General features: G+C 47.8%; 1 long non-coding RNA gene across 1 annotated transcript; it reads left to right on the top strand.

Annotated features, from left to right (window-relative positions):
* The first annotated feature begins 126 nt into the window (after positions 1-126).
* Positions 127-17,300, top strand: LOC138688521 (uncharacterized). The gene is made up of 5 exons (XR_011327377.1): positions 127-4,513; positions 5,094-5,325; positions 8,473-8,557; positions 15,076-15,261; positions 16,841-17,300. It is a non-coding gene; the product is annotated as an uncharacterized lncRNA (long non-coding RNA).
* The last annotated feature ends 1,328 nt before the right edge of the window (positions 17,301-18,628 follow it).

Raw genomic sequence — 18,628 nt, 5'->3', positions numbered from 1 at the left:
AGGGGGAACCCCCGGCTGATGGACGGCGGTCGCGCGCCGGCTGGCCAATGGCAGCATCCCTTCTGCTAGGTGGGGCGGGATTACCTGCCCCAAGGTGTGCCGCGGGGGTGAGGGTAGGGGAGGCGCTGAGGGGAGAGTTGGGGGTCAGGGAGCTGTGAGGCAAAAAGGCGGGAGGGCGGCCGCAGGGCAAAAAATGAGAGGATTGGGGCTGCTGGGAGGGGGGTTGAAAGGGATTGAGGTAGTCGTGAGGGGGTAGGGGAGCGGTTTGGGGGGTACCGCGGCGGGGAGGCATCCGAGGGGGGGGCGGCTGTGGGGCGGTCATGGCCCTGAGGCAAGCAGGAGGGGAGGCGGCCCGAAAGGGAGCAGATGGGGGCGGTCCGTCGGAAGAGCTGGCGAGGAGGAAGTGCGGGGCTTTCCTTTCTTTCCCTCTCTCTTTTTTTTTTTTTTTTTTTTTTGAGGGTTTTTTTTAATACCTACTTTGGTGCGATCTCAGTCAGGCACTCCTGATTGGCTCAGGCCGGCTGCGTGCTGCAGGAAACCCTGTGCATTGCTTCCCAGCACCACCATCACCACCACACAGCAGCAGCAGCAGCAGCAGCGTCCCCCCGTGAATCAGAGCGGCGTCTGTTTCAGGTGGCTGAAACAATGAACGGTTTGTCCTCGGCACAAAGCTGGCCGCTGAGAAAACGCTGCTGCTGAGACCGGGGGGCTCGGAAAAGCTGCTGGTTTCGTGTTTGTTGCAGTACTGCTCACTCTGAAATGCTGCGAAAATACTATTTCCTTAATGTTTCTGGGCAGTGAAGCTTGGGCTTTTTGTGATCAGATTACAGAAGCACCTGCTAACGTTAAAAAAATGTATAGACAGTTAGGTTTCATTACTGGGTCCTGACTGCAGTGATGTTTCCTGCGTGAATCGATGAGCAAAAAGTCCCTGACATAAAGCTTATTTGTCAAGTCTCTGTGCCTGCTTGTAAGCAGAAAACAAAACCAAGGCTTGATTGCATGTTTTCAGGGCTGGGGTATGAGGCAGCAATACTTCATACCAGGTTACAGCTAGTATGAAGCCTCAATACTAAAGGTGTGAGCCATACCTTACAGTTTTTATCCACATTGCTCTTCTAATTAAGGGTGTTACCTTTTGATGGTTTTTCCCCTTCTTGCAGCATACCCCAGTAAATGCCCTCCTTAGATGCTGTTAGGCCTGTTCACATTAGATAAAAGTTCCCAGAAGACCCCATATTGAAGATGCTTGTATTGAAAAAGGAGTCCTATTGCGTTAGGCTCATGTGTTGGGTGCCTTATGTTGGCCAGGGGTCCCTCCTGAAAGAGCGTTTGCATCAGATTTGTGGTGACACTACCAAAAGACCTACCAGTACGACTTAGACTTAAGTTGGGGTGGGTGGGTAGTTCTTCCCTAGGCTCTTTTCTGATGTATTTAATCAAGGAATGCCTAAATTTGGACCAAAGTCTTAACTGACTTTGGAAGTAATAACAAGAATTGAGTGGGTACATGTTTGGTTTTTGGTTTTTAAACATATTGTTCTAAAACAAGTCAGATAAAATGCCTGTGTAATAGTAGAGCTTCGGTCCTACAGATACATCTCTCTGGACAACTTGTGGTCCTGTCTGTCTGCTATAATCGTTAGCCTGGTGCCAGTGCGTGCTGCATGGCTGGGAGAGAACTCAAGGCGGGCACTGTTTGGTGATGGGGGCCTCCCTGCGTGGTGCTGTAGCAGACCTCCATCTCCAGTGGCATGTAACGGAGACCTGGGGCAGCTGTGCTTTTTAGTCTGAATTGATGTGGTAATTTGTCTGTTATTGTTCCAAGCTTGCCCTTCATAGATCGGTTTCACTATGAAAGTGGGGTACAGAAGTAAGACATCCTGGGGAGGAGGGGAAGGGATGATGTAAGACCATGAGAGCAGGGCTGGGGCTGTTTCATGTTGTATACTTATAAGGGAAAATGAGTTGGAACTGGCTTGTTGGCTCAGCCTGTTTTAAGAGGTCTTGTGTTTTTGGAAACACTGCAGTGGGTTGAGTAGGTATGTAACTAGTTAAAGGAACCTCAGCAAGGACAGGAGCTCCTTCACCAGCAAAGTAGGGGAGATCTCTCTCACTTGTTTCTGTCTCATGGGAAAGATGTGCTTGCTCTGGGAAGGGCACCGACTGAGCACCATGATGGCTTTTTGAAAGGTTTCATTCCCCCAAAGACAAAACAGCATAGCCGGGTGAGGCATAAACACAGCAGCTGTGCTGTTTTGAGGAAGCTAGAGGCAGGAGCTGTGCACCAAGATGCACTGACAAGTGCATGGCTTATGGTGTGGGACCAGCCTGCCTTAGCATAGGGCTCCATGGACTCTGCGGGCTGTATCAGTGCGGGCACTGGGAGCTCCATCTCCGTACTGGGGGCCGCCTGATGGTGATGAGCAGTGCGTATGTCACGGTTTGGGAGTCCCTACTGTATGTAAATACCGTGCTGCTGCTTCTGTAGGGGAAAGGGGGTCTTTTTCCAGTCCTGTGCTGCTCCCTGACTCGACAGCCCACTCCTCACGTGCCTGTGACCCAAAGCATCACCCTAACCGTTTGCAGTGCTGTGGTTTCCCTCAGAGAAGGCTTGCAGCAGGGTCCTCATGCGGCAAGTACGTAGCTGTCGTCTCCGTGCCTGAACTGAGGGGAAGCTCCCTGTTTTGGGCAGGGCAGGAGGGAAAGTTGGTGCTTCTTTTTACGAGCTCCCTTTCCATCAGTCCTGCCCTTTTGACAGGACAGGGACCTGGGGCAGAGGTGAGGAAGTTGTGCCTTGTGGCTTATTGCTACACTGACATTAACCCTCTCATGACTTACTGCTCTGCTAATGCATACTCCGTTACGGCCAGCTGCTGTGGCCAGCTGCTGTGGCCAGCTGCTGTGGTGGTGTACGAGCGAGCAAGGTTAAAAGCTGCTCAGGGTGAGACTTACCCCGTTGCCCCCAGGGTTTAAGTGCAATACAGGGTTGTTAGGAAGAAAGAAATGAACGCTGTGGATTGCTACAGCACTGTGGAGATAGAGGGTTTTTTACTAGCTTTGCTGCTTTTCAACACTGAATAAGCTTTGTCCTTTTTTCCTCTTGTCAGTGCTATAAATAAGCTAGGCTGAAAGCTCAAGCTGGATGTTTGGATGAACCATCTCAAAAGGTGAATCCCCCTCCCTCTCTTAAGGCAAATGGCATTTGCAATTAACCTCAAAATTCCCACCCCCCCAAATCTGTCCCCCAGCCATGGGGGAGCCCAAGAAATTTCAGCAATCCCGTAGCTGATGGTGACTGCTTTGGCTCCTGTTTGAAACAGCGGCATGAATTGCAGCCGACAAGCGTCTGCCCAGTGAAGGACTGCTTCAAAACTCAGCATGGTCAATATAAAAAGTCGCCCATGGACTCCAGTTTGCGAATGAGACTGCATCAACAGAAACCAAAGATCAATACATCCACCTCACTGACTTTCTAGCATTTGAGATGGTGACTAGTTGCTTACTTTATATGCCTCAGCTATTTGAACTCCCTCTCCAGTCCTCCAAGCTACTGACTCATTTCCTCCTCTAAAACCTTCCTTTTTTAGCCTTTCGCTCTGAAGTATTCGGTGGCTGTTTTGAGCTGCCTGCTCCATGCCTTACTTAGGCAAACTCCTACATGACAGCCCTGCGAGCCTTGCTTTTGTACCACAGAAATTGTGTTTTTTTCCCTGATACTTTCAGTTCTGAGGGGCAGTTTTAGCTACTGACTGTGCTCTTGGGCAAATTGCTTCTTTGCTGTTGGAAATCAGGGAGGCAGACAATCGGCAAAGCAGCTGGTGAGCTGAGACTGCTGCTGCTTATGCTAATTGCTGTTGTCTCCCTCTTAGCCCCCGCTACCCCCATCTGTCTGCATCCACCTGCTGTCTTTTCATACTCTTTCACCCTGATCTCGCAGTTGAGCAGGGATTGCAGAGACTCCTCTTTGCCTGGACAGCCACCCCCCAAACGCAGAGCACTCTGATGGCAGGATCAGGCCCTGACTTTATGTGCTGTCTCATGCAGCAAAGAAGAAGAGGTGGTGTCCCCTTGTGCGAGGCCTGATGTGGTGGTGGCCCTGAGCTTTGGTCATGGCTGATGGATGCTACTGTAACCACACTAGCTGAGTGCGCCTGAAATGTAGTCCATTTTTCTCAGGGTTTACGGAATATTGGCTCTGCTCTTGGCGTCGCAAGGCTCAGCAAAGATAATTTTAGCCAGGAACAGAAAGTCTCTGTAAACCATACAGTCATAGCTATTTCACTGGCAGAAACAAAGCCATTGCTGTGCATTGCTGAAACATTCTGCTTAGTAGATGCACTGGAGTAAAAATTTAAAGGGAAATTTGGGGGGAGATGGAGAACCTAAAGGTGATTTCCAGAAACTGCTGCGATGCTCTGTTCCTTTTCCGAGGAGGTGGTGTGGCACAGCAGGCAGCCTGCAGGAACCGAGACCCCAGAGTCCAGTCCAAACCCCTGCCCTAGCCTGTGAGGTGAGGCTGGGCAAGCTCTTTTTTCCCCCTTTACCTTGTGAAGCGTTAACGTTGTTACTGTCTTTTCTATAATGCAATTTGAGATTTGGTAGAGATCAGAGCTGGATGTTGCTTATAAATACTTGCTATTTTTACAGTAATGAAAAGGCTGTCCTAAATTGCTAGGGATGAATGCCAGAACTTGTATTATTTTTAATTTGCTCTGAACTTCCACGATTGCTGCAGGTTGCAGTCCTTTTAATTTCCATACGGTAAAAACTCTGCAGGCTATGAACAACCGGACCAAAATCTGACCCTGCTTGCTGCTGTAAAACCAGGCTAATTTTATCAGCCTCATCAGAACCATTCTGGATTGAGTGTGACGGGGAAGGTAGCCCCGATGCTTCCATTACCCCTGGGGCATGTTCACCACTAGAAGGACGAAGGAGGAAGTAACACCAGGCGAGGGCAGCAGCTCAGGAATGGAACAGCCCCTTGTTAATTTAAATATGCAAGAATGTCATCAAGCTACTCTCCTATCTGGCTTGTTTAATTCCCCCCCCCCCCCCTTCTTTTTTCTTCGCTTTTGTTGCCACTAAAGTGCCTGTCCGAAGTACTTTGTATGATGAGAATGAAATGCATCTTGCCCCAGAATCAGCTTAAAGACTAGCCACTGCTCAACTCTGGCTTAAATCCTCAAAACAGGCAACGAGCAAAACTTACAATGATGTGTTGATTTCCCTGCGTACACCTGAATTGGATCTTAAATCCTGGTCAGTCTGAGAAGGGAGGCTCATGTAGAGCACACTGGGACCTTGAACTCCTTTTAACCAGTGAGTAAAGCTGTAAGCAGCATCTCTGGCTGTATTACTCGAATGCTTTGCAGCGTTTAGTTTGGTTAGGCTCCTGAGCTTTTGCTGTGAGGCAGGGCTGTGTGAGCAACCCTTTTTATAGAGGGGGAGGGCTGAAGGGATAGAGGCTGCATGACTCTCCCAGCCTCAGGCAGGAAATCTGTGGTAAGTCTTAATGAAGTCTTCACTACCTTTACAGGGTAACACCCTAACCTTTAGGCCATCTCTTCTCTGCGCATGTAAGATGATAACACTACTACATTGAATGCAGCATGGCTGCATGAATTTCTTTGAGAATAAGCACTTGTGGCTTATGTGGGCTTTGTTCCAGGTGTGGAGGTGGTTGCTGCTGAGATCTATCTATCTGCAATGCTGTTAATAACTTTTTATTTCCTGACTAAATTAACCCCCACTCCTCTCACACTGTGACCCAGACAGAAGGTTGTTGTAGCAGGTTGGTTTTTTTATGATAGGATTTGCGCTTAGTTGCATCAGAATAATGAATAAACCCCTTGGTGGTGTGTTGCTTCTGCAGGATGGCTCGTTCTTCTGGCTTGGGAACTGCAGGCCTGTTGTGTTTGGTGGGGCTGTGACCACTTGTCGAACCTGTCTAGGTTTAGCTCTCAGGAATGGGGCGAGCTTGGCTCTTGTTACTGGGGTGGTTAAAATTGGGAGTTCATTATAAGGAGAGCTTCCAAGGGTAAGATTAGATAGCATGTGAATTAGCCCTACCACACATATCACCAATTGTGCAAGGTGCTGTCCAGGCATAGACTGGAAAATCCCACCCTAATCTGCTTACTGTCTAACCATAAGATAGGAAATGCTTGGGGTAGTAAAAAAGGAATCAATGAGACTGTATTAGTCAGCATGACAGGTGTTCATCAACAGCAGCCTGATGGCTGTGAAGGATTTGCTAGAGGGTAGTGAAAGCCCCTTCAAAACTGGCACAGTCCTGGCCTGACACTAGTGAGAAGCCACAGACTGCACAGCACTGTGCCTGTGGAGCACAACTGGGGCGGGCAGCAGGACAAACCTGCCCACAGCCTGGGACTGGACGGCATTGCAAATGGGTGCTAGGGAGAGCAAGCACGCCAGGTTGTGCTTGCTTATTTTTTTGCCTTCCAATGTATCGGGTTGCTTTCCTGGTGAACCTGCCTCATGCATATATAGACAACACCACTACCGCTTCTGCCACGTGGACCGTGCGAGGTGAGGTGGAGGATATTGCAGAGAGGCAAACTGGAAAAGAGGAGGGTCTCGCTGTGTTTCCTGTAAGTGTGCAGGTAGGCAGCAGACACAGCCATAGATGGGAACCTCTGACAGTATCCCGACCTCTCTCCTATCTGTGTTGTGGGTGCGATCACAGCAGGATGTGGTCTTTAGGCATAGATCAAGAATGGGGTCAAGAGTGGCTCTGCTAGCCACCTGGGCTGATAGCTGGGCCACAGTGAGCTATGTATTCCTGCTGTGGTTGGTCTTGTCCAAGGAAGTGGCTGTGGGGAAGACTGCACTGACAAACAGGAAAAGCAGCCCTTTCCCACCCCTCTCTTTAGATCTGTTCTGCGCTTGGATCTGTGACGGTGGCCTGTGCTCGGTGTGCTGGCTCTCCTCGGGCACACTGCCTGGAGGAAGGCTAGCTGGTCTAGTGGGACAAACCAGCTTGGTGAGCCCATGTGTTTCCAGTCTTCAGCAGCCAATGGTATCTTTCTGAGCCATTGCGATGCCAGAGTAGCGCAGCTCAGATCTCTTGATGGGAAATCACCCAACAAGACGTACGTGGGTGCTGGCAAGGAGCGTGACTGCAGCTGCATTTCTGAAGGAGACCAGGAAGCATGGGTTGCCAGTCATTGGTGTATGGGCTGAATGTGCCCTGCCAGAGCAACTTCTTCCTTGTGCAGGCTGCCCTGCAATCCTTCCCCAGGGCTCTGATGCTTCTGCTGGTTCAAAAAGACTTGAATGTAGCCAAAACACAACTCCTGGGCAGTGCTTCCCCTGTCAGATCCCCTGTCACGGAAGTCTTTCTGCCAACATAGAATACTTTGTTCTTGCAGTGCTCAAAAAGGTACTTCTGACCTTCGCTCCAGCTCCAGGAGCCTCACCTCCAGGCAGGCGGTTGATTTACCCTTCTCTCCTTGTTCCCAAGTCTCTCGGTCCTGGATTCAAAGTCAGCTTCACCCCAGTTCAGGGTGGAGGTGGCCCTGCAGCCATGAGATGGCCCTGGGGCAAAGCAAGGCTGGTGTTTCCCTCTCCCTGCAGTTTTGAGGACAGTGCCCATCAAACGCAGGTGGAGCTGGAGAGCCGAGGGTTATTGTCCCCTGCCAGGCCAGCTGCCTGCTGGTGACTGAAGGCAGGGCACCATCTGGTGGCATGAAAGGAATTTGTCCGCACGTCTGTAGGAGAGCAGTCCTGACTTTGTCAGCCATACACAAACTAGTAGTTTCCAACTTCCCCCCTCCTCCCCTTTTTTTTTCTCTTCTGTGGCCTTAAGCCCCTCTGTGGCTTTCCCTACCTGCCTGATGCTCTTGTTTCTCCCCAGCTGCTGCGACCACCTCTTGAAGAGACGCTTAAGCTGACAAACTTGGCCAGCTCTGGGTTGTTCCTGGAGTTCCCACAGTTTCTCACTCTGGGAAGGAGCGTTACACAGCTGCAGAGGGAACGGCCCGAGGACAGGCTGTGCTAGGGCCTGAGATGTGAGAGCTCCATTCCCACTAGAGCTGTCCTAGGTTGGATCAGGGGTCTGTCTAACCTACTGTCCTCTTCCTGACAGCAGATGCCTGGGGAAGGACAGATGAAGGCAGTGAGCTGGCAGCAGGAGATCAGCTAGATGGTCTGCTAGCCTCCAGTGTGTAGGCAGGAATGTCTTGAGTTTGACATTGTGCCTCTATTTTGAATAACCTTCTGTGGCTTTCATCCTTCCTGATTTTCACTCATCACCGTTTGAACCTCCTAGTGTTCGCTACACCTTGTGGAGGGGCAGCTGGGCAGGAGGCTTCTGCCCTGGGCCAGGAGGTGGGAACAGCTGTCTTGAGGTTGCATGGGCATTGTTCATCTGCATGCGGGGGCTTGTGGCTCAGAGCACATACCAGAAAGGATTGGTGGTATGTCCCTGCTGTCTCTCTTTTCCAGATACGCCAGATGCGTCCAGATTGTGGGTCTGCTGATCTTCAAGCAGAGAGGAGCAGTGGCACACAGCTGAGAACCAGATGTCAAGGTGGGCCCTAAGGAGCAAGCCTTGTACATAAGTTTTCTGTATGAGATGGGGTGGTTTGGCTCCTCCAGATCCCCTAAGACCCCAACTGTTTGAGGGGTACTGGACACTTGAGCTTGAGTGTTCCCTAAGAAGGCAGTGCCAAAAATCAGTTAGAGAAGAGTGGAGGCCTGTTGTTTTGTGAAAATCATGGCAGTCCAAGCTCTTTCTGACTCAAATTCTCCTGGTTTTTGGCTGGGTTATGCTTCTGCTTTGGGGTCTCCTGAAACCTTGATGGTGAGGATTGAGGTGTTTCTCCCCTTGGCTGGCAGGTTAGCCAGCTGCTGGTGTTTCTCCAAGCAGACCAATTTCAGGCACTTCCCTTTCATTTTGCTGTTTGCTTCCCATAGAATCGTTTAGGTCGGAAAAGACCCTTACGATCACTGAGTCCAACTGTAAACCTAACACTGCCAAGTCCACCACTAAACCATGTCCCTAAGCACCACATCTACATGTCTTTTAAATACCTCCAGTGACAGTGACTCAACCACTTCCCTGGGCAGCCTGTTCCAATGCTTGATAATCCTTTGAGTGAAGAAATTTTTCCAAATACCCAATCTAAGCCTCCTCTCGCGCAACTTGAGGCTATCTCCTCTTGTCCTATTGCTTGTTACTTGGGAGAAGTAACCCACCTTGCTACGACCTCCTTTCAGGTCTCCCCTGAGAGACATCCCATGAGACATCCCCTCAGCTTTCCTGTTCTCTCAGTAGTGTCTCGGATTCCTGGAGCAGTGCTGTCCCCTGTTTTCTTTGGACTGGAGCCACAGCAGCCCCTAGAAAACACTCATCTGGCTGGTTGCTGTTGCTTTTGTCATGTAACCAAATGCACGTACCTCCTGGCCTGTGAATGTGTGTCCCAGCACAGCTTGCCTGCCTGGGCTGGAGAAAGGACTGCAGGGTCGTGAGGAGCAGGCTGTGAGCTAGGAGTTGTGCCAGGCTCTGAAATAGGCACCCCTGCACTAAAAAAGCATCTTGTCCAGTGTTTAGATCTGACTGCTCTCGGTGCTCTAGGAGAGGGCAGCACAGGACTGGTTTTCTGTTATGCTCTTGTGCCTTCCACATAAGCAGGGAAAAGCAGTGAGGCCACTGAAAGTCCATCTTTGCAAATTCACATTTTGCCACCAGAGAGCTCCCATCCTTCACACCAGTTCAAGGGCGAGGAAGTAATGGTCAGCATGGCAAAAAAGTCCCTCAGTCTCCACTGCATCCCAGCTTTCATTGTAAGAGCCGGACTCTGTGGTGCTTGCTCTGCGTTTCAAAAAAAATTATTATTCTTTTAGTGCTTGGATGAGTTTTGCCCCTTCATTGCAGGTTTCTTATGAAAGGGGGAGTATTGAGGCTGGGAATATTGAGGCTGGCTAATCAGAGAAAACACAGTGAGCAGGTGGAAATCTCGTGGCAGCAGTACAGTTTTCCTGTCTCTGGTGGTTTGGACAGTGTTGTTGATGGAATAGCAGGGCTTGAGAGGGTCTGCCTGAAGCACTAACCTTGCTGCTAGTAGTCCTGCAGAACGCGGCACTTCTGCTTGCATCTGTGACTTACGGTTCTAGAAACAGTGTTGGCACATGCAGTAGGTTTATTTTTGTACTAGTCTGAGTTTGTAATCACTAGTGATATCACTTTTCCTGTTTAATTACAGGGTTGAAGCATTAACTCCCCAGAACAATGTAATTCTGGCCTTTTCCATCCACTCTCCTCCCTTCCAATGCCTGGCTCCTTTCCCTGCTCTTACCTGGCACTTTCACAAACACATATTCCATCCTCCCACATTTCTGCTTTGCTGAGGAGACAAGTCTTCCACACTTGGAGGAAAAGATGGGTAATTGGTTTAGTTCATTGAGTATGTGAAACTGATAACTGAAAAATTAGTCCTGGATGAGCAGTCTGAACGCTACAGTGAGTTTGGAAAAATGACTGTGCTCCCTTTTTTGGGGGCCAAAGTGATGTCTTGTCTTCCTTCTGTGCCTCTCCTCCCTGCCCCTTACCTGTGCTGAGAGCCTGAGGAAGCCCTGGCTCACCTGGAGCCTGTGAGACATCAGCCAAGGAGCAGTTCTTCCCTTTGTCTCCACTCCTGTGGCATCTTGGCAGAGATGAATCTGCAAACTAATAGTCTCAGCTCCTGGCTCCAGCAGAGATTGAAGGGCCCATCCTTGCAACTGCTCTCAATTTGCTCAATCTCCTCCATTTTTGTTTAGACACTCCTTTTCTGTGGTGCCCTATACCTGACAGAAATTCTAAAGGAATTGAGGGTTGGGGAGCATAAGGCACTAGAGGTCAAAACAATCACATCTTGTCCTGCTTTAGAGCCACTTCAACAAAGGACCTCTCTTCCAGCAGTACCTAAAGTCCATACCTCAAAAAAGCAGCAGCAGCCTGATATTTAAAAAGCCCTTACCCCTAAAGCTTCAGACCAGTGGGTGTTAGCTGTGCGACGATGCCTCAAAGATTGGCTCCTTCCCCTCCTCACCTTGTTGGCTGGAGATGGTGAGTGAGGGCCACGCTTGGCTGTAGCTGTGGCCGAGAGGCAATCCTGTTGAAAGCCAGGGTGTTCTCTTGAGGAAGACAGTGCAGAATCACCAGGCTCCCTGCTTCCTGGAGCAGCATATCGTGCCACAGCTGAGTGTTGTGGGAGTTTTTATTGCAGTTTATTGTGCTCTGAAAAGGGTCTGGTGGAGACGTAGGCTTGTTTTTCACTGCTCGTCTTTTCTTCTTGCTTGGAGTCCTGCAGGTTGTCTTGGGAGGTAGGTTACCTGCAGGTTTCGTTATGCTGAGCACTGACGTGCAGTCACAGGATAGGGGAAATGGGGCCATAGGTAAAGGTAAAAGCTCGTGTTAGTACAGAAAGCATGATCTTCAAGGGAAGATGGAGGGAATTGGAAGGCTGCTTAGTTTAAGGAAGAGTGGACTTAAGACCTTATAGCAATCTCCAAACATACGTGAGGTCAGCTGCGGAAGGGTAATGTGTTCTTTGTGTTCCTGCTAGCTGAAGACAAGCTGATTAGTCTTAGATCATAGCAAGGGACATCAGCATTTGGGATCAGAAAAATCTTTCCAAGGGTAAGGATAGCAAACCTGTGGACTAGGTTACTTGGGAGAGAAAAGAATGTCCTTTCTTGGAGGTTCTTAAAAAGCAGCATCAAGAACAGCATAAGTTCTGTCCATGTCCTCAGCTGGTCTGTCAGAGCAAAGGACCTCCTCAGTAAAAGTTTCTGCAGCATAGAGAGAGGAGAGTGTAAGCACACCACCAGAGGCATGCCTGGCAGGTCCCCTCTTCTTAGGCCTAGGATCTTTCCCGTAGTGGATCCAGAAAGGTTGTGTGCAGTGTTTGTTGGAAACTGAGTCACATAGTGCCAGGGAAGAGGAGAAGGAAGTCCTTCAAAACCCAAACTTATTACCAGGATAATAATTTTACCCCAGGAAACTCAGGACACATCTCTGGCACTTTTCAGTCCAATGTGGCTTCCTTCTTACCCTGGCTGGAGTTAGCGGTCCAGAAATATTATCCTAGCCTGGGGAGACAAGCCTGTTCTGCAACATTATCCCTTCTCTGGTCAGGACCAGCTCTGGCTGCACTGGGCAGTAGGGTTAGATCAAACAAGATTGCCCCAAGCTAGAAATAGAAGTTTGTAGCAGTCCTAAGTACAGATCTGTCCCTGTTTGCAACAAAAGACTGCAGCAGCTCTAGGTAGTTTGCAGGAGGCCCCCAGGGCATTGGTTTCATTCCTGGGAGTGCTGGGTTAGACAGAATTGCCAAGGCCAGCCAGAAGCTCTGCTTGTGCTCTCTGACGTATGCAGTGAGCTCTGTCTTGCCGAGAAGCAAACCAGCAGAACTGAACAGCCAGCTCAGAGACAGAGATCTCATCCGCAAAACACCCTCTCCCTCCTGCTGAGCTCCCTGCTCTGGGTGCAGAGCCTGATTCTCACTCCAGCATGCAGGGATTTTAAATGGGGTGTGAATTAATGCAGGTGCCATGTGAAGTGTCCTGTCTTTCTCCTGAGCAGCATAAAGGATTTTTAGTATGAATGAGAATTGGCTCCAATGTCGCAGCAGCTGCGAAGTGAGTTCCACTTTTAGCTGAAATAAGGTTGCATTTTGACTGAAGCATTTTTGCTATCCAGATTTTAACTTAAAATTTATATGTAAAAAATGTATATCTTCAGTGATCATGAGAACAGCTTCTTAGCCTGGAGGAATCCTGCTTTTGTAACAGAGCTGCAGCACAACTGCGTCACATCACCAAAACCCTGGATGTACATACACATCCTGGAAGGTTGTCTGACCTGTAAGGGTGCTTCAACGCAGCAAGACTCCTGCAGTTGTAAACCCGGTGTAGGTCAGGAGAAATGTTTCAAAACTTAGGGTGAGTTTGGGGGCATACATATTGGAAGATCAGCATATGCTAGCGTGCATCTGTGTGTGAATATCCACAGGCAAAAAAGAGCCAGGGCTCCTCCAGAGTTGGAGAACTCGTTTCATCATTTATTTACATGCTCCAACACTTGCATTTTTATGAGGCTTAGATATTTCTTGTATTTGCCAGAACAAACACAGCACAGGACTCTTCTAAGCTGTTGATGAAATCATTAAGGAGCTCCATGTCTACTAGTGATTTTGCACTTCTTTGAGTTTACTTGGAGACGTGAACATAAAATCTGGCACTCACAGGCGCCATGTGGATTTGTGATGGTCTTGGGAGCACTGCTTCTCCATAAAACAATGTCTTGATCACATCTAAGCACAGATGTGGTTTGTTTGTCTGTGACAGGTGTACTATCAATATTTGCTCGTTGAGCCATCCAAGTCATGCTTCAATGGAAATTCTTTAAAGAAGTTACAAATAGTTCATTTTAGTACACTGGTTCAGCAAACACTGCAGTAAACTCTTTGGAAGAGAGACTGAATTATACAAATAAGAGAGTTATGTGTGGAGGGGAAATGGACAGCATTTTTTCATGGCATATTGCAGTGGTTACCAAGCCTTATGGTTTTGTCAGCAGTCTCAGGATGTTGTATATATTTCTTTTTCTTAAAATCCCAGATGCTGGAAGGAATATATTGCATAAGAATCTCCGTTTTCTCATTTTAAAAAAGGAGGTTTCTAACCCTCGTGGTTGCTTAGAAAAACATGAAAACATGAGCTGAATGTTCCAGATAGGATGTTGAAATCAAAACCAAACACAATGGAAAACATCATTCATAGCTTTAAAATCTAGACGGCAAATAAACAGCCTTAGGTTGGCTTAGAAATTCTGCAGTGTGGAAATGGATCAATATTTGACATTTGGGACCTGACTGCTGGCGTGAGGGCACATGTGATTTTGGAATCAGAATTTAGTCTCTTTTTGGTTAGGCAATACTGATTTTTATAAAAAGTAAATCTTTCTGTAAAATAAAATATTTTTTAAATATTCCTCTGGTGAGAACACTTCTTTTTCAAAACTTTCTTTAGCATTGCCTGAGTCTCCTTTTGGCTCTTGTTTTGTTTCTCAACTAATTTTGTTTTGTTCTGAGTTGAGAATTTCACCCTGAATCTCTTTTGGTTCATGCTTCTTTCCCTCTTGACTTTAATGCTTCTATCTGGAGGTTTCCATTTGCTTAGGTTTTGATGTTGACCTTGGATTTGGTGTTTTCTTCCTTTCCTCATTTTGGCTTCTTCATCTTGTTCTTTGCTATCCAGCTTTGTTTTGAGCTGTTGCTGGAAAATTCCACCTTGGGTGGTGGGTAAGGCTGCACCTAGATATTGCCTTTTATCGGCTGAGCGCTTGATGTTTCTGAGTGGGTCAATGCAGCCACTCAAAGTCACATTTGAGCTCATCTTCTCGTGACTGGGGAAGATGTTGGCTCGTTTTGTTTTTCCAGAGGAGGTGACTGAATTTTTGGTGAAAAACATGCACAATGCAGGAATTCATGGAGAGGGAATTTCAGTTCTCCAAGCAGAACTGGCCCTGAGGGTCTGCAGTGGCAAACTTTGTGTCCGTACTGCTGGTGAAGCTGTTGGGTGGTGTGAAGGAAGTTGGAGGATGAAGAACAAAGAGGTCCTTCTCTCTTCTATCCCCCACTTGTGTGACATGGGAGTGATGATAGTGTATCTTCATCCATGCTGCTGCCTTCAGATCAGGTTGTTCTTGCACTCCACTTCCTGGAGCTAACAGGCAAATTCCAGCTCAGGTGCTGCCTTTGCCCAAACTGTGGTACTTTCTGAAAGTTGGAAGATGGAGGTCTAAACACAATTGCTGTGGGCCTAAGATCTTGTTCTTAGGAGCTGGCTGGATTGGGCATCGCCTCATCCACAGCAGCTAGCCTGAGCTTAGTCCTTCCAGCATGAATAATGAGAGCTCAAGCTAGCAGCCATCAATGAGAACAGAAACCCTGTTGTATCCCAGGGCTTAACCCTGCCCTTTGTCTTGCGGAAGAGTTCCCTTTTCTGACCTGACTGACTGACTCCAGGTTTTATGTTGTGAACTCTATTCCCTGTTTGCAGAATGAAAATAAAGGGTCTGCAAAGCCCTGGTTATTGGAGTCCCAAGGAACAGCAGCAGGATGAGTATGACCTACATGGGAAGCTCATGGCAGGAGTGTATATTGGGGAAGTCCTGGTCCAGGGAAGGTGAGGAACCATCATATAGCACTGTCCAAGGCTGACAGCCCATCTGAAGAGGGTCCTGAGGTACGTGTGACAGGTGTGGGTGCATGAATGAAAGAAAGGCATGATGGTGTGAACTTAGTATATCTCTGCGTGACCCAGCTGCAAATGAAATAGTTTCTTTGGAGCCAGTGCAGCTAGCGGCTCTTTTCCAGAGGCAATCATCCAGCTCTAAACCTGTCCTGGACTGTTTTGGAAAGGGTATGGTTTCTCTCCTAGATTGTGGGAGGCAGATTACTTCCCATGTGTCTGCATTTAGGGAAGAAACCTATTTAGGGTGGGCATTAGTGCTTCCACACAGTGTTGAACTCTGCAACAACCCTTGCAGACTGTGATCTCAGCTTCTCCTGCAGTCAGGCTCCCAGCTTTTGGAACCATTTCCCCTCTGGGGAAATTTCACCTAGGTGAAATGATGTTTTTAGACCTGGACCATCCAGTGTTTAGGATGAGACGAAGTGCTATCCCTGGTGTCATTTTTCTTTTCCAGATGTCTTTCGTTATTTTGTTAAGGTTAGAAATCCACAGAATAAGATCTGCAGCTCTGAGCATCATATATATGAGATAGAAATGTCTTAACCATAGACAGGCTTGCTAGAGCTTATTTGTCAGAGTCCTTGTCCTCAGAGCTTAAGCATTTGTATCTATCATCCTGCAGTTTATCCTGTAGTAGACCCATGGCTGTCCAGGGCTTCAAGGCCATATGGGTAATTAGCAGTCAAGCTCTTATATGCCATCTAATTCAGGCCTTTCCCAGTATTATTAACCTCAGATGGCCCTGTATGTGCTGGGTGCAAGGCAAGGGCCAATCCATACATTAAGCAATGTATACAACAGGCTGCCAGAAGGTAGGGGTAGCTTTACTCCCATTTTAAACCAACAAAGAGAGGTGCCTGTAAGGTTTAGCTGCCGTGGACTGGACAAGACCCTGAGTAACTTGATCAAGCCAGATCTGCTTTGAGCAGGGAGCTGGACTTGATGACCTGCAGAAATCTCTTCCAACCTATATTACTCTGATAAATTCAGCAGTGTTACATTGCAGGGGACTTGCTAGAGACCATGTAGGAAATCTGTAACAGAACCAGTGCATCTGGTAACAGACCCTGCATCCTGCCACTGAGTGAGGCTGTGGCAGGCCCTAGGGTATCCCAGCTCAAATCAATAAAAGCAAGAGTGGCATAGCTGGGAGGAGAGTGAAGTGGGGAGAGGCATTCCTTTGAGCCACACATCAGGTCATGCCTCATAGCATGGACTGACTTATCTGTGTTTGCCAGCCTTTAGTAAGTGGTGTGTACACACATTTCAGAGGAAGCTGTTGGATAGCATATAGTGATTAGAAGCACTTGAGCAGGCAGAGAGAGGTAGAGAGAATTAGAAGTGGCATGGTCAGGTCTATGAAGATACGGTGGCACTGCTGGTCTGCAGAGCAACTGGTTACCCACTTCTCAAAACACTCATTCCTGAACTGCTACTTAAAATTCCTAAGTGAGGACTTTGCAGAAAGCATGACCTTAGAATGGGGCTGGTGGGAATCAGCATGCTTGCTGGAACAAGATGCAGTAGCAGAACAAGTGAAAAAAATCCCAATTTTTATTTTTCTTTACAGGCTTTCTAAGCTCCTCCTCAAACTCCAAAGTGTGTTGGATTTTGACCATCAGAGCCCAAATCCATGAGCTGTGGTAGATCTAAGAAAAGTGATTTCTGAGAGATCTAATGCCTTCAGTACTTATTTCTCCTTCTTTCTCCTTGCCCAGCCCGGGTGTTGTTGCAAGGTGTCTGTGATGTTTCTCAGCAGTGTTTCTGATATTTGCCAGTAATGCCTGTGCCTGGTTGCTGGATGTGTTTGGGAGTGGCTAGCTGGAATACTCTTATCTGAGAAACATTTTCTGTCAGATATTTGTTCTCTGAGAGGAGTTTGGATTTTCCTTTTCTTTTAAAAACAGGCTTGCTGTGTAAGAGCATGCAGAAGATTTGTATTTTGGCCATGTTCTGTAATTTGCTTGAAATTGTCTGATCCTGTAAATACTCTTGCCAATAAACTTGAGAGTATCAACAGAGAGAGCGAAGCTCTGTCGTGTGGTATAGTAAGAAAATTTTTCAGCATTGGGGTAGGATCTACGAAAATGTCTAGTTTCTTGTTAGAATATGGGTGGGACAGAACAGATAAAATACAGCTCCTAGATATCAGAGGTAGAAGAGACCCTGAGTGTCCATTTTGTCCATATCCCTGTCTACATGCACAGTTAACTTGAGTAAAATTTCATAATAGCCATTTGTCTGTCCAGTGGCATGGAGTCTGTCCCCTCTCCTGGCAAACGGCTACACATCTGAACAGGATAAATTAGATGTGCCTATTCCTGCTGTGTTTGTAGGGAATCTGGATCTGTTGTTTCATTGCATGCTGAAAGGCATGAATTCATTCCAGAATAAACTGAGCATGCATCTGGTTTATTTGTGTGCATGTTTGTGCTTCCAAAGCCTTGCTTGAGTGATTGCTTCGTGGTGCTGCCCTCCTTTCTCTGCATTCCCCGAATTTTTGGGTTTGTGAGCAGTTGTTCTTTGGGGCAATACATCTCTGTCCTAATGAGCTGAGGGAAAGTTTGTCTGACCTGGGAATGCAATAAGAGCTGCAGAACACTTTTGGAGCGTTACTGAATGGTTTGGCAGGGGTTTTTTACTGCAAAGATGCTCAGGTGAAAACTCATGATTTATTTTCCCAGTATAATACTGGGAAAATTTAAATTTATGTCCCCATTCCTTGTCTGGATTGTTTTTGTAAGCCCTAGTTTTTGCAAGTTTTGTGCTGTGCCAAAGGAGGGAAGGTTAGCCCTCTCCTTCCTAAGGCTAGGAGAAGGCTTCCTGTCCTACAAAATACACGCATAGCTAAGGCATTGCCTTGTTCTTCATGATGTCTCCACCATCCTTCCACCTGTCCCCCGCACCCCCATCTGCTATCTTTATAAGCCCCTCTCCAGTTCATTAAGCTTAGAGGTAGCCCATGTACTTCATTTGCAGTGTGCCCTGGGCCTAAGAAATGAGTCCTAACTGGTAGGCTTAGTTACTGATGTGCTTTTGGAGCTGGGTGCTGACTTTGTCCTAAGGACAGCAGGTGGGGAGTAACTTTTGACACTGAAACATCAGGAGGCCGATGAGCTGGAAGACCGCAGTTTTGGGTTGCTATAGACCTGGAGACTGTGTGTCACCTGGTGCGGAGAGTTGGTGCGAAGGGCCCGTGACCCTGGGCAGAGGCAGAAAGTAGTTGAGGGAGGTGAAGCCAGGGCTTTCTGTCCTCTGCTAAATGAGATGTAAAGCAATGATTTTTGCATTCCAGGGTGTTTCTGTTGTCCTTCGGTATGCATCAGTGGATATGAAGATTGTTCTGAATCTTCTGAAG

This window comes from Haliaeetus albicilla, chromosome 13 (genome assembly GCF_947461875.1).
Source record: "Haliaeetus albicilla chromosome 13, bHalAlb1.1, whole genome shotgun sequence".
Lineage (NCBI taxonomy): Eukaryota > Metazoa > Chordata > Aves > Accipitriformes > Accipitridae > Haliaeetus > Haliaeetus albicilla.
This window is presented reverse-complemented; position numbering and strand designations above follow the sequence as displayed.